Source organism: Amblyomma mixtum, chromosome 8, assembly GCF_055824585.1.
Source record: "Amblyomma mixtum isolate Tamu chromosome 8, ASM5582458v1, whole genome shotgun sequence".
Taxonomy (NCBI): domain Eukaryota; kingdom Metazoa; phylum Arthropoda; class Arachnida; order Ixodida; family Ixodidae; genus Amblyomma; species Amblyomma mixtum.
In genome coordinates this window covers 49,972,471-49,986,429 of record NC_143019.1, presented here as the reverse complement: position 1 = coordinate 49,986,429, position 13,959 = coordinate 49,972,471, and the positions used below count along the sequence as shown (strand labels likewise).

General features: G+C 50.5%; 1 long non-coding RNA gene across 1 annotated transcript in view; it reads left to right on the top strand.

Moving 5' to 3' along the window:
- Positions 1-6,154: 6,154 nt before the first annotated feature.
- Positions 6,155-13,959, top strand: part of LOC149332355 (uncharacterized) — a 41,319-nt gene continuing 33,514 nt past the window's right edge. Inside the window, exon 1 of the long non-coding RNA XR_016285156.1 lies at positions 6,155-6,637. This is a non-coding gene — a long non-coding RNA (uncharacterized LOC149332355). The remainder of the gene's footprint in view (positions 6,638-13,959) is intronic.

The window sequence follows — 13,959 nt, the reverse complement described above, 5'->3', positions numbered from 1 at the left end:
CAGGACAGATTAGTCGAGCGGCTCGCTAAGCTCGTGTATTTCGTTTAGCATTCTTGCAAAAACAAACTGCAGTAAAGCACTGTAATCCGCAGGTTAAGCCTAAGGCGATCAGCCTCAAATCGCGCAGCTGACTGACGCTTCCGGTATGGTAAATACCAGCCTAACGCCCATTCCGCGTTGTGAATCCTCGCGTCTTGGGTGCAAAAAGGACCATTCAGCGAGAGAACGCATACCTGGATAATCTCAGAGGAGCACACAAGACCCTGCTGCAAAATGGCGACGGTGCGTGCGCTGCTTCTCAGAACTCTTCTTTGGCTTCTTTGGTCCCAGAACTGTGCGTGGCGTTTCTCCCGCTTCTTCCTTCTCAGTAGCGCTGCTTCTCCGCCGCGGTGGTTCAGTGGTTATAGCGCTCGGTTGCTGCCCCGAAAGACGCGGGTTCGATGCCGCGGCAGTCAAGTTTCGAAATTCTAGAGGCCCGTGTACTGCGCGATGTCAGTGAAGGGGTCGATATTTCCGGAGCCCTTCACTACGGCGTCCCTCACAGCCCGAGTCACTTCGGGACGTCAAACCCCCATAGACCTAACCTGACCTCTTTTTAGCGCGAAAGCTATACTGCTCGAGGTACAACTCAGTTTAGCCTGGCTTCGCGCGTTTGACCTTGAAGCCCAACCAAGGTCAAACCAACCCCACACCCCACGGCTAACAATGTAACTACTATGTGTCCTGCTGTGCATATCCATGATATGCCTTATTGTATGGACAAAAATTAGTGTGGGCAATTAAAAGAAATAAAAATAATAGCGCCCGGCCCGCACCGCTTAAAGCACAACGGGCTTTATTGTATGGACAGAGATATTGTTCTGAACTGCGAGCGACTTTAGTAGCAGCCTAATGGGTGCGCGCCAAGCAAAGCTGGCGGTGTGCGTCCGTGGCGCCACCTGATGATATGGTTAGCACATTGAGAGGCGCGCTGACCAGGCCGCCAAGACGCGGGCCGACAGCGCGCCTCTCAATGAACACGTAGTGCGCGGGCCGCGGGTAACGGACCGTCGTGTGAATCGGCCAGTCGAGCACCGTCCGAGACGGCGGTCCAAGGTCCGCCCTTTTCGCGTTGTTGCCGGCGCCGCTCTCACTGCTGCTTCATCGCCCGCCGTAGCGGTTTCAGCGTGTCTTCATTCTTGCTTCCTGTTTGCTGCTACGTTTTCCGCCATAGAGCTTCTAAATATTGCCATAGTATTACGTGGAAGAAAAGCTTGCGCCACAGCTATGCGAGTTCACTAAAGAAGAATCTGAACTCGTCTTTTTACCGCGGGAAATCGATCTACACATCTCTAGTGAGGTTCCTAAAGAAGAAACAGATGGTTCTGTATGTTGACGCGTCCAAGCCTGTGCACTTTCCTTTTCATCCTTCTCTCAGTCGCAACCAACTAACCAACCCTAAGGGTAACTGAGTGGATACCAAGAGAAGGCAAGCATAGCAGGGGGCGGCAGAAAGTTAGGTGGGCGGATAAGATCAAGAAGGTGCCGGGGATACGGTGGCCGCAACTGGCGAAGGACAGGGTTAATTGGAGAGGCCTTTGCCCTGCAGTGGGCGTAGTCAGGCTGATGATGAATCTCTCGATCACCGAACTGGCTGTCATGTCGGGCAGCAACTTAACACTTCTAACTTTGAAATCACGGTAGCGCAGTCTTCCTCGCTTTCTTCTCGTGTGAACACGAAGTTGTTGAAAACGTCCAAGCCTTCCTCACCCGCAACGCTGAGCAGCAGGACCGTCTTTGACGCCTCTGATCTTGGTTTGTCATCGCATGCCATGGCTCGAAGAAAAAATTCGTACTTCCGACGAAATAGCTTCCAATTCCGTCCTCCGTCCGTTGTCAAACGCAGGGGTTCCGACTGCCTTACTTGCTCCATTGCATCCCACTTCTGGCGCCATGTATCGTACTTGAGTGGAACGACAAAAGTGAACAGCCAGGTTGTCAAGAAACAGTGAACGCCCTGATCTATTGATCGGAGTTATTTATACCCGAAGGTGGAAAGGGGTCAGTGCGCGCAGATGGCATGGGAAAAGCACGAGGCAATGCATAGCACCCAGATAATTTGCAGGCCACGATTTACGATCTGATATGATACAAGGAGTGCTCCAGCTGGTGCTGTGACGGTAAGCTAAATTAAGTCCATAGCGGGTAATCTCAATGTAACGGCTTTTCGTGTAATGTGATCTTTCTGACGGTGTCAGTCCGACTATATCAAGTCGACGAGGGCTGCGTCACCGCCGGAAGCGGTCTTGCTGGAGCCAGGGTGAAAAAAAAAAAAATGCCCGTGGACCTATTTACCTATTACATTTACCTATTATTATTAACCAATTTACATGGTTAGCAATGCGATAGCATTAAAAGCTGGTGGCGTGTTTACTGAAAGTGACGTAACTTCTGGCTGGGGACGTCACTTCTGTCCAGTGGAAATGTTCCCGTCTTGTGAAGTCAGTTTCCTCCAGCCAATAGGAATGCTGCTGTAGAAGCAGCACTGGTCTCGCGCAGCACCGGTGGCAGCGGCCGTCCATGAAGACAACACCTAGCAGCATCCTGCCTGGGCTCCCTCCTCGCGCTGGACCCTCGCGTATGTTCCTGCTGGCTCAAGGCAGCGCATTGAACCGCGACACTACTGCCACTAAATCAGTCCATGTTTTCCTCATCACGGCCTCATACTTGTTGACGCGACTCTCCCCTATGGTGACGTCAGTTCCTTCCAGCCAATTGGAATGCTGCCGTCTGGTGAAGTCGGTTCCCTCCAGCCAATGGGAATGCTCCCGTCTGGTGACGCCACTTCCCTCCAGCCAATGGAAACGCTATGGTCTTGTGAAGTCACTTCTCTGCAGCCAGTGAGAATCTTCATCATCATCAACCTTAATACGCCTACTGCAGGGCAAAGGCCTCTCCAATGTCAGTGGAAATGCTCCCGTCTTGTCACGTCGGTTCCCTGTAGCCAATGGAAATGCTCCCTTCTGACGACTTCACTTACCTCCAGCCAATGGGCATGATCCCGTCTTGTGACGTCACCTCCTTCCAGCCAATAGCAATGTTCCGGTCAGGTGATTTCAGTTCGATCTCAAAATAGGAGAATTTTTTTACCAGCGAAGCATTTTAAAACTCGCGGGCGATCATACGATGTGACGCTGAAAATGGGCGTTCGCAGTATTGTTTGTACATTTCATTTTTACATTGCCGCCTTCACATTGCGTCTTTGAACTTGACTTCGCCTCCGTTTTCGTTCCGCTTCTGCGTGAGCTTCTGGTGGGTGAAGGTTTTTCTGACCGCTCACCCACCGGCGGATGTTGGTGAGCTCCATTTACTTTTAACGCTAACGCTCCTGTTTTGTAGAAAATCCGGCTTCGTCGTTGGTGTCCTCGTCGGCACCACTTTTTCGCCCAGGCCCACGCCGTTGGGTGGGTGGGTGGCGCTTCTGGAAGGTGGCGATTTCTCACCCCGAGGCTTCAGCCCACCACCGTTTCGCAGGGAATGTCGCAAAGCAGTGGCGTCCCTTCCGGCCGAAGAGTTCTTCATAAACGTCTTCATGGACAACATACATACAGTATTTCTCAAAAATATGCAGCCCATCACCGCGAAGCGGCTGCTTGAGCCGATGGTGGCGCCCGTCTCCCACGCGCACTTGGCACCTGGGTATGGAGCGTGAGGGTGAAAGACTTCCGCGCTCTTGGGCGGGCGAGGAAGTCTGAGTCGCGCTGGCTGGACGACAGTAAGTGCGGCGTTCGCGTTATTACTTCGTTCGCAGCGCCTGTGCGGGGGCGCTTGCATTGGTGCACAGTGGAGACTGACCTTCGGGCCGCGCTTCCAAGCGGGCGCGCGAGGTGCGAGTGGCGAATCTGTTCCGGGCGCTCAAAGATAAGCCGTGGCTTCGACCTCGTGCTAGTGCCGACTATGCCTGAAGAAACTACGAAGATCGAGAATATTCCACGCGTGCTTCGCCAGCGAAAAAAGCGAACCAGGGTTCAAGCCCACTTAGCAAATGTCAGCCGTCCATGCGCTGCACTCGATTTCTTTCAGGCTCCTTTTCTGTGGTTTGCGTCAGTTGTCGTGAACTTTTCATATCTTAGCTTCCCGCAGTAATCCTTTCCAACTTACTCTGGTTCATGCCCATGTGCACTGCACGCAATACAATCAGTTACTGCCGGCAGCCCGCTGAAACCAATGAGTGCGAAACTCCTTATTTTCACATATCGAATAAACAGTGGCCACACTCCGTTAACGTAGTTGGGAACTCTCGTGCCATTTTTGCCGCGAAGATGAATGAGAACCTTGGAAGGAAAAGCGTGGGCGTAAGGCACAAGCGGAGACTGGTTGCCACGGGAACCGCCTGGAAGGCAGTTACTCCGGAAGAAGGGGGAGAAGGATGGTTACCGTAGAAGGAGAGAGGGTAGTGTGGCGAGAGGGGATGAATGTAGCACGGTCCTGCTGCTAAACCAACACCCTCTTGTCAAAATTCTTCAGAGGGTGTTGGCTAAACGCGCCGCCTGAGGAGAAGGTCACTGGTGACGCCGAGCGCCTATATAGCGGCGGACTGGACAGGACCGCTAGTCGAACAGGGAGTATGCGTAATAAACATAAAAGAGCGCTCTGGAGCAATACAGATATATGAAGTCACTCTCGTATTCTCTACCTCAACATATCGTAAAATATATCATCGTGCGAGTTTTCTTCTCCGTCTCTCTCCTAATGTAGTTTTTGCATTTGGAGGCTGCTTACTTAGAATCTCGGGGCGCGTAATTCACGCTAATGAGATATTTGCGAATACAGGACCTATCTGCCCAACGAACGTTGTGGAAAGCGGGCGCTCAGAGTGCACACGCAGTATTGTCGCCTCTGCGTGCAGAACAGCGCCGATAACAAGAGACGATGATTATAAGTTTACAGCTTCGAGACTATTGCGCAGAATACGGTATACAGCCGCGTTTGGGCCGTGCGTGTAAATGCTGTTCCCCCCAAAATGGCACCCGGGCAACTGAAAGAAAGCAGGCATACAGCGCTGATATTGTGTATGATTTTCCTCGTCAAGCACATTCCGCATGGAGCAACAAACAACGCACTCTTCATAATATGATGAAGATGCCATATTTCCTGAGTTCCTTCATCAGCGAGCCGAAAACAGGGCCAGATGAGAGCCTCCTCTCACCTACGGCCGTGGGTCCCACGAGCGAAGCACCGATTCGAACCGTCAGCCAAACCGTGATTATGGTCCAACGACAAATCCCACCACTATACGCATATGCCTTCGCTTTAATTCTAAGTGAGAACAACTTGAGGTGACGCGACCTTCGGCAATAAAGGGATCTACCAGTCTGGTAAATTTATTGGAAGCAGTTCTGGCTGGACGTCGCACATAATCCATAATTTCAATGGGCTCTCTCCGTAAAGGGTCCCCCAGACCCACGCTGAATCGTTTTAAAACAAGGGTGGCCGCACAAACAGTATACACATGCATAATCTCGCCTACACTGTAATCGCTAAAAATGAGTAGAAAAATTACGCTTTCTTGCAAGAACAGCACCCCGTCAAAATCCCGAAAAAAAAAGTGCGGCCTCCACGCACGTGTCTACACACGCTTTACTCAAGGTTTGATGCTGCTGGCAGTAATGTTCTTTCTCTTTTTTTTTTTTTTTTTGGGGGGGGGGGGGGGTTAACATATTCAAATGCTCTGCCGCAATTCATTTCCGCAAGAAGAGCGGAAAAATATATGCGCATAGCTGGCCCCTAAGCTTCGTTGCACTGTTTAAGGAAAGTGATCTTCACTCTAGAAAATAGTAGTTCGACCGCTAGAGGTCTGCCAAAGGTCGAAATGGATATTTTTCAACCTTCCTGCCACAGTTCTCGTGATAGTATGGTAACGCTACGGAATCCCCAGTCAAGCGGACTAGCAGTTTCGGCGACAGCCAAGCATGCTCTGTTGCCGTCTTTCCAATCGCGACGGAAAGGTTACGTGGCACTGGTATGCTCCCGTCTGCTGAAAAGCAAAGCAGTCGAGCGCGACTGAACGTGAGCTTCAAACCGAGATAAAACAGTGCAGTCTTAAAACTGAAAAAACACGAAAACAAAAGAGTCGCTGCGGCCTCAGCTGCAGCACGCGCTATCAACTCTGCTATCAGGCCTCCCGCTTGTTCCCGCCCGGCGGACGAGAATTAGCGAGACTAGGCCTAAGCCTACCTGGCCGAGACAAGGCGGCGGTTCGCCGTTACAGCGGTGTTCGGATGTCATTTCGTTAATTACTTGTGACGTAGTTTGAAACTGGCATTAATTATTGGACTAATGCGCCCTTTATGCATCTCGTCGTAATGTGACCCCAGCCCCTGTTTGTCATTTCTGTCAAGTTATGGCTTGAAAAATTCTGAAGCTCCAGCTACCACCGGCGCCTGACAACGTCGTGTTCGTGTGAGCTGTTCGCCTGACCGTCGCCATTCACGGTGGATATTCTGTTCTGCGGCGGAAGAAAGAACTCTTGCCAACGTGCCAGTGCCGGCTTGTCTTCGAAGTGCGGTGTTGTTGGCGTGATATCTTCAATGTGTGAACACGATCGGTTTGCGTGAACTAAGCCTTCCCCAAAGCTTCAACCTCAGCAGCAAGAGTGGTAAGTGCGATGGCATCTGGTCAGTTCTGTAATTGGCATTGCTGAATACGCGAGTGTTGCAACAATCGAGAATTTTATTAGCGTAGAAAGTGCTTTTAGTGCTCACGCGAAGAACCCGTAACGACCTATATTTACTCCGTGAGATTTGTTGCCCAAATCGCAGAAGCACTGGTGAAAGAAAGTGACAGATACAGTCATATACCGCTGAGGGTGGTCGCGTGGCTGTGGCCGATGTAGAAGTGAAACTCAGGCCTTGACGCGATCACGGCTCGCCTCTTCTAGAAAGCACGGATGGAAGTAAGCGCCGTAGTTCTTCACTCAGCGAGTACTGCAGGTTTTCAGTTTAGAAGCACTGTTCTTGCCGGTGTTAACACCGGGAAGGTTAAGGATGTTTCAAGCGAATGAGTGGCGCGACGCCGCGAAAACTTTCGTACTTCTCGGAACATCGTCACATTGGCCCCTGTAGCGGTCGCGGCCGCTCGAAACACGTTTTTCTGCTTCGGGGACAGAAATCGCAAGCGTTTTCACTTGCATGCATGTGAAACAGGCTTTAACTGTGTGAAGAAGTCATTTTGTTATCCGGTACTGAGGGAGAAAAGATTGTGTTTTCGAAAGCCATTTTCATCCACATCGAAGAAGCCTTCAATTTTAAGTTCAACCACCGGCGCTCGCTTGAGTCGCATCTGCATGCGTTCTGTTACTCACTCTTGCATATCGCTCGCAATAGCGCGCATATGTTGAGAAGCAGGGTCTTTGTTTCGCCGAGACTTGAGCGTACTGATGTTACTGCTGACTACCTGCCTAAATCTGATGTTTCATTCTAAGTGCACGCCACTGAGCACGCATCGCAATTATCATCCAATAATTAGTATGCGCACGCAGAGAGCCTTCGCGACGTTGTCCCAGTTAAGTCCTTGTCGTGAAATTTCCAAGAGTTTGGCGATTGCACACATGACCGTATCCTATGTCGCGCAAGGTGGCATTGAATCGTCGCGTTAGAAAAGATTTTTGGACTCGTAATTTTTTTTTATTCCTTTTGAGTTCGGTCGCCTCAAGAAGCAGAACTGCATTCATGCATGTTATCGTAGATGCGATGGACTGCCAACGCTGTTCGGAATCATAAGATTACAGAGAAGCTTAGTGGCGTTTATCTTCACCCTCGGCATTCCTATTCATCGCTGCCAACGTGCGGCCTTTGCGTTGTCATTCTGCCACGCCTTTCATGCACCCGCCAGAAGAAACCAGGAGGCTGGCAAGGTATCGCAGTTCTTCGCAGGTGATTACGCTTTTTTCGGGACTGTTCGCGAAGGTGTAGAGCCTTTGTCAAAAATGCACACCCCAACGGGTTTGCTTCCTTGCCACGCAGTATGGATCGCTCGTGCAATCCAAATCTTTCTTGGGCAAGGAGGAATCTCGCCTTCGTCTACCCGAATTTCTGGTTTTCCTGGAATGCCAGGGGGTCCACTACTCGGCTTAGAAGCGCACCTTTCCTGCTGGATATTCATCGGCGTCGGCTGTACAGTATAACGAAACATGAGGGTTCGCTGTCGTTTAGGCCAAACTGCACCAAATTTTTTCTGCTTTCATGTTCACTTAAGCTCTTCAGTAAAAATGGCGCTGCAGGATAGTGCGGACCGTGGGGTGATGGTCCAGCGTCTAGCTAAGCTCCCGCGTATTGGTCAGTCTTCCTGCGATATTGAACCGCGTTAGAGTACTTTAGATTAGGCCTCGAGCAATCATCTTCGGACTGTGTACAACATTGTGTTCGGCGCGTGCATTCGGCGTCGCGACCATGCAGTGGCATGCGCTTGGTTGGTTCGCTTTTCGGGAAAGGAAATGGCGCAGTGCTTTTCTCACATCTCGGTGGACACCCGAACCGTGCCGTAAGGTATGCGGGTCGTATGCAGTCCAAGTGAACGGACTTAAGGATGTTTCAGGCCGCTCTGAATGGGCCACAAGCAGCTCCGGTGGATACTGCCGCTCGCTTGCGCCGAGGATAGAGGGCGAGAAATCGATGCCGCTCGCCCTCGGGTGGTCAGCGGTAACCAGTGAACACCAGTGTTGTCGGTAACGCGTTACAAGTAACGGCGTTACCGGTAACGCGTTACTTTTTTCGGTAACTTAGTAACGTACTCGTTGCCATTTCGGACCTGTAACGGGCAACGTACTTACGTTAACATTTTTCGGTAACGTGACGTGTCACGTTACTAGTTACTTTTTATTTCAATTGTTCCCCTCCGCCTCTTTTTCAAAAAAAAAAACGCCGAAAATGATGGTGCAAATAAACAAAATCTACCGGTGCTCTCGACGACCCTTGTTGCGGCTCGCATGCATGCCAGAAAACACCTGCCCTTGACGACGCACTCAACTAAAAAAGAAAGCACGAACACGCAGTCACCCACTTGTATTCACCCCCAAACCACCCACACACACAACTCTCTAAAGAGTGGACGCATGCCAAGCCACCAATGAACCATTTGGAGAAATCTTTAAGTGAGTTTCTGCGTAAGCTTGTTTTTCAACCAAAATGTATCGTTCCCAGGCGACACTCTCGCATTCTTGGTGGAAGCAGTTCCCTCTTGTGAGCAAACTCATGAATGTCGCCAGTTCACTTCAAGTTGGCCCCAAGAGAGCCATAGAAAGAGTACAATGATACAGCACAGAAAAGGGGATTGCAGTCAACCATTTGTTTCTATCTGCAACTGCGGCTAAGTTTTGCGAGCGAAGCTGACCTTGAACACCTTGACGCAAACACTCAGCATTTTTGCAATAATTATGCAGGTTCAAGTAAAAAAAAAATTGTTTATGTGCGCAAATATACTTTTCTGAACTATGACATTTAAGCATTTCTTTATTGCTACACAATTTCCGCGTAATTTCGTAAGCAGAAGCACACCAGAATTACTGTAAATTTGTTCAGTTCAGCTATGTTTTCTTTGTGAAGTTGGAATTATATGAAGTATGAGCTTTATAAAATTGTTATTTTGAGTTCTTACAGCGAGGAACCACTGATTAAAATTTATGGCCATGGAGTAACGGCAAAGTAACGTGCGATCCTTTTTTCGGTAACGGTAACGGAAATGCGTTACCTTTTTTTGTAGGTAACGTAGGGCGGTAACGCGTTCTTTTTTTGTTAGTGTAACGAGTAACGCATTTAGTTACTTTTTTTCGGTAACGCCTACAACACTGGTGAACACCTAGTGCGGCGTTCGCTTTGCCCGCTGCGTCCATGTCTTGCGGCCGCCGCGCTACGGCGCTTTGCGCGAGTGAACACAGTGGCCAGGGCGATGCTGCCCGGCGCTGTAATGATTTCTAGCGGCCGTGAACATCCACGTAGCCGCTGCAGCACAGATCATCGGAGCGCTATTTCATTACCTTCTCATTTTTGCATTCCGGGCTCATTCACATGGCTCGTCTACTTTTATACACTTTTTTGTTTTTCAAAAGAACGGAAAGGAAAAATTTAACGTCCATTACCTCGCTAACAGGGACGCGTTCATCACCTCGCATCTCGTGGCCGTGGCCTTTACGCGATTCCGACTTAGCGGTTAATGTTAAGGGTGATAACTTTCACGTTACCGTGGACCCTAATGAGGACAGTATCCACTTGTGCCTCGACAGTGTGTACATTGAAGTTGGCACTAAAGGCATGAGACAGCATTGTCGACGTCATCAAAAGAGGCCGATGCTGTGGCGCCATATGCTCTGTGTCGCTCCGCTCCCGCGTAACATGGACATGACTTCACATAAAGACAGACTACAAGCCCGGGTTCGCACGCTTGAGAGGCAATATGGATCTAAACAGGGCGTCTACTACGCAGACATCACAGGGCCGTCGGCCGCGGGATTCTGCACGGCTGTCGTAGTCCCCCGGGGAGTGAATGTCGATGGCCTATCGTTTAGGGCCCCGAATGCAACACGAGCGGAGGAAATAGCAATAGCTCTCGCTGCCACCGATCCAAAATCGAGAACGGTTAGCACAGACATTCGCCGGGCCTGTGAACGCTACCTTGCAGTGGAAATATCACCTCTTGCCTCCCAAATTGTAAGACGGGCTCTCGCCGATCCTACTCGTTCAAATGTAATCTGGGCTCCTGGCCACCAGGGTCTGATGCGGCCGCCCGAGCGATCACACACCGGGCTCCTCATTCTAGCTCTCCTGGCTGAGTAGCTCATAAACCGCTTCTGCGGTCCCGCGAAATCTTAATTCATTACTGCGACAGCCACCGTCTCTACCCAACACCTGCCAAGGGGCTGAGTAAAGCGGAGGAGCGAACTCCACGGCACCTGCAGTGCAGACAGGAACTCTTCTCTGTTCTGCCATCGCCAAACACTTTGATCCGTACATAGATGGGCGCTGCCCGCACTGTGGGGAGATATACGATAGCTTTGACATGGTGTGGCCATGTGCTCAGAATCCTCACCTTCCCCCACACCCACCTGAGAGGCATGGGAGACTGCCCTGCGTTTAAACGTGTCAAACTGCTCAGAGTGGAAAGCCTAACACACTACGCTATGGCGTCGTACACTTTTTGCTAAGGATCCGTCGGATAAGGTGTGTGAGATCTCGGCAGTCTTTTATAACAAAAGCTTAACGGCGCCGGAGCCTCGATAGGAGTAGCAGGCGGTTAGCAACGGCGTGCCTAGACAACGGATATGCGTCTGCAAACAGGTGGTCGCAGCGCCGAGCTCCGCGCTTGGCCGCGGAGTAGCGCCGCAGGATCGCTAGTCTTATTGCATCTAGGCGTGTACTAGTTACTGTGGTTGACCATGATGACGTCATAGTATAGTAATGAAAATACATTGGAGTAAACAATGTCCACATGTAATGCATCATTGTAAAGATGAAGTTTTGCCTAATTAACATTAATTATACAATTTAATTGCAACAATTAATGAGTTGATATGTTTCTATAGCAGTGGATAACTACAAGTGCTAAACACGATGTGACCTTCTGCTTGACTTTGAAAAATTTAGCAAAATGTAAGAATAACAATGGGTGAATGGATGACGTCATATACCCTATAACAGAGTGCAAGTCACGTGACCTAGCATAACGTCACTCTGCGCGTTGAAAAGGTGCCTACCGGGACTGATCTCGCCGCAGACGGCGCTGACGTGGAAGGGAACGAAGACGCAGCCTCTTCGACGAGCTCCCGTGCTGGTAGTTGTCCGGAACGTTCTCAGCGTTACTGACGCCAAGCCGCTTCTAGTTACTCGATACACTAGAGCTTTCACTCTCTAACTAGGTTGAGCAGTAGTTAAACCACAGCTAATTTACTTTTTTCACTCCCACCTTCCCCTACGGCGTGGTTGAGGTGTCCATCGAGGCGTGAGACAATGACCGCGGCTTTCACTTCCTGATAACCAGTCATTAGCCTGGAGCTGCATAGGCATGATGCCACTCGCGGTCACTGAATTTCCGTTCGCAGCGCAGTAGCCCTGGCTTCAACTGTCTTGCGTTCTCATCCTGTGAAGTTCATTGCTCGAGTATCGTTTCATGAGAAGTAGTTCGAAGAAGTGCGTTTGGGCGCTGCATCAACTGCACCGTATGGTTTGTTTTCCGTGACCGCAGGTGGTCGAAATTTCCGGAGCCCTCCACTACGGCGTCTCTCATAGCCTTAGTCGCTTTGGGACCTCAAACCCCATAAACCGTTGTTGTTAATGTTTCGTGCTCCTTCAGTCATGTGGCTCACGCACTGTGCGGTACGAATAGGAAAACTTTTTTGAAATTGTACATGGTTGCAGTTTGTATTGTCGTAATCGTGTATTAGGAGTCCGAGTATTCCACACGCCGTCACCTTTGGTACCTGTCTGCCGAGTAGGGTGAGTTGTAACAGGGCGGTGGTTTTGTTTTGGTATTGCATTCGATTCATCAGGAGGAATTCCGACTATTCTGCTGACGGTTTGAATCCGGTTACGTGGAAGTGATCCACTATGGTGTGTATGCTTTCCTGGAGGGTCGTTTCAACGTCCCCTGGACATTGTGGGGTTTAAATGGGGAGATAAATACGTATTCCCCGCTTAAGCACGGCTGACTCAGTTCAAAACCGCGCTGACCCCACCCCGTGGTCGCGTACGCTACTGAGCGCACGCCGACCACGGCGGGCCTTGCTCTGCGGGAACAAAGGAACGACACACTGGCTGACACAAACAAGGCATTTATTGCTATAGCAACAATAACGCCAGCTAGCAACAAAATACACTGAGGAATCTAGGATGTCCGACTCACCAGCACGGCTACGAGCGAACGTCCGCCCACGGTAGGGCAAAGGGATAAACTCCGAGGTCGAGCGGGACGGGCTCGGCGGGAGTAAGTTCCGACCGAGGGGCGCCCGTCGACGAAGAGCGAAGCTGCGAGCGAAACGTCCGTTCGCTTCCCGTTGCCGAGGGAGAAGAGACCCCGTAGCTCCCCGCGAGCGCGCAGCAAAACGCCATCCGTGGCGCTGGTGTCGCTGCGACGCGAGCGCCCTCCCCTGTTAGTGGAAAGTCACCGAACCGAGAGGAGTGCTTTGCGGAGGAGCTAACCACAGGGAACTAGCGCGTTGAGGGAAAGCGAACGCAGGGGACGAAAGCGTCCCCACAACATCCGGATTCGTTCCACAAGGTAACGGCGTAGAATGTGGGAGGACGGTTTCAGATCGTGGATAGAGCTCTCAGGCATATATTAATGAGGGTTGGAGATATAATGGATCCTTGAGGTGGTCCACGGGTAATGTTGACTGGGGAGGAGAGAGAGACGGCGCTGCCTTGAAAAGGGCTACCCTACCTTTGAGAAAACTGCGTATGTAATTGTACATGTTGGGGCCGCATCGTGTGTCTTGAACGGACTTGAGTATGAGATCATGTGTAACATTATCGAGGGTCTTTTTTATGTCTGTTGCGAAAAGTGCCTGTGTCTGTGCTGTCTTTGGCTGCAGAAGCGTGCTTTGTAGTATGAGAAATACGTCCTGCGTGCCAGCATTATAGCGGTATGAGCTTGTGCGGAAAATGTTTCGTGTTTCCTAGGTGTTCTCCTTGCCTCTTTTGCGACTGAGAAATGTACGCCATGTTTTCGCAGCTAAAGTTTTCATTTGGGAGAAGGCGTTCAAGCATGCTCTGGCGTGTTTCGTTGCGTTCGTTGGCTGAGTCAAGTTTCTTTGCAGTGTCAGTCAGGCGGTGAAGTCTGTTCAGTCTTTTCAAAGCACGTTAACGGGATCTCTGTTTTGTTCATATCAGATTCTAGCATTGACGGTATGTGTTGGATATGTTGTTGATATTGTGGAGCTGCGTAAATGGTAGTAGTAGTGCGTGGTTGTAACATCGAAGAAGGAGTGCTTGG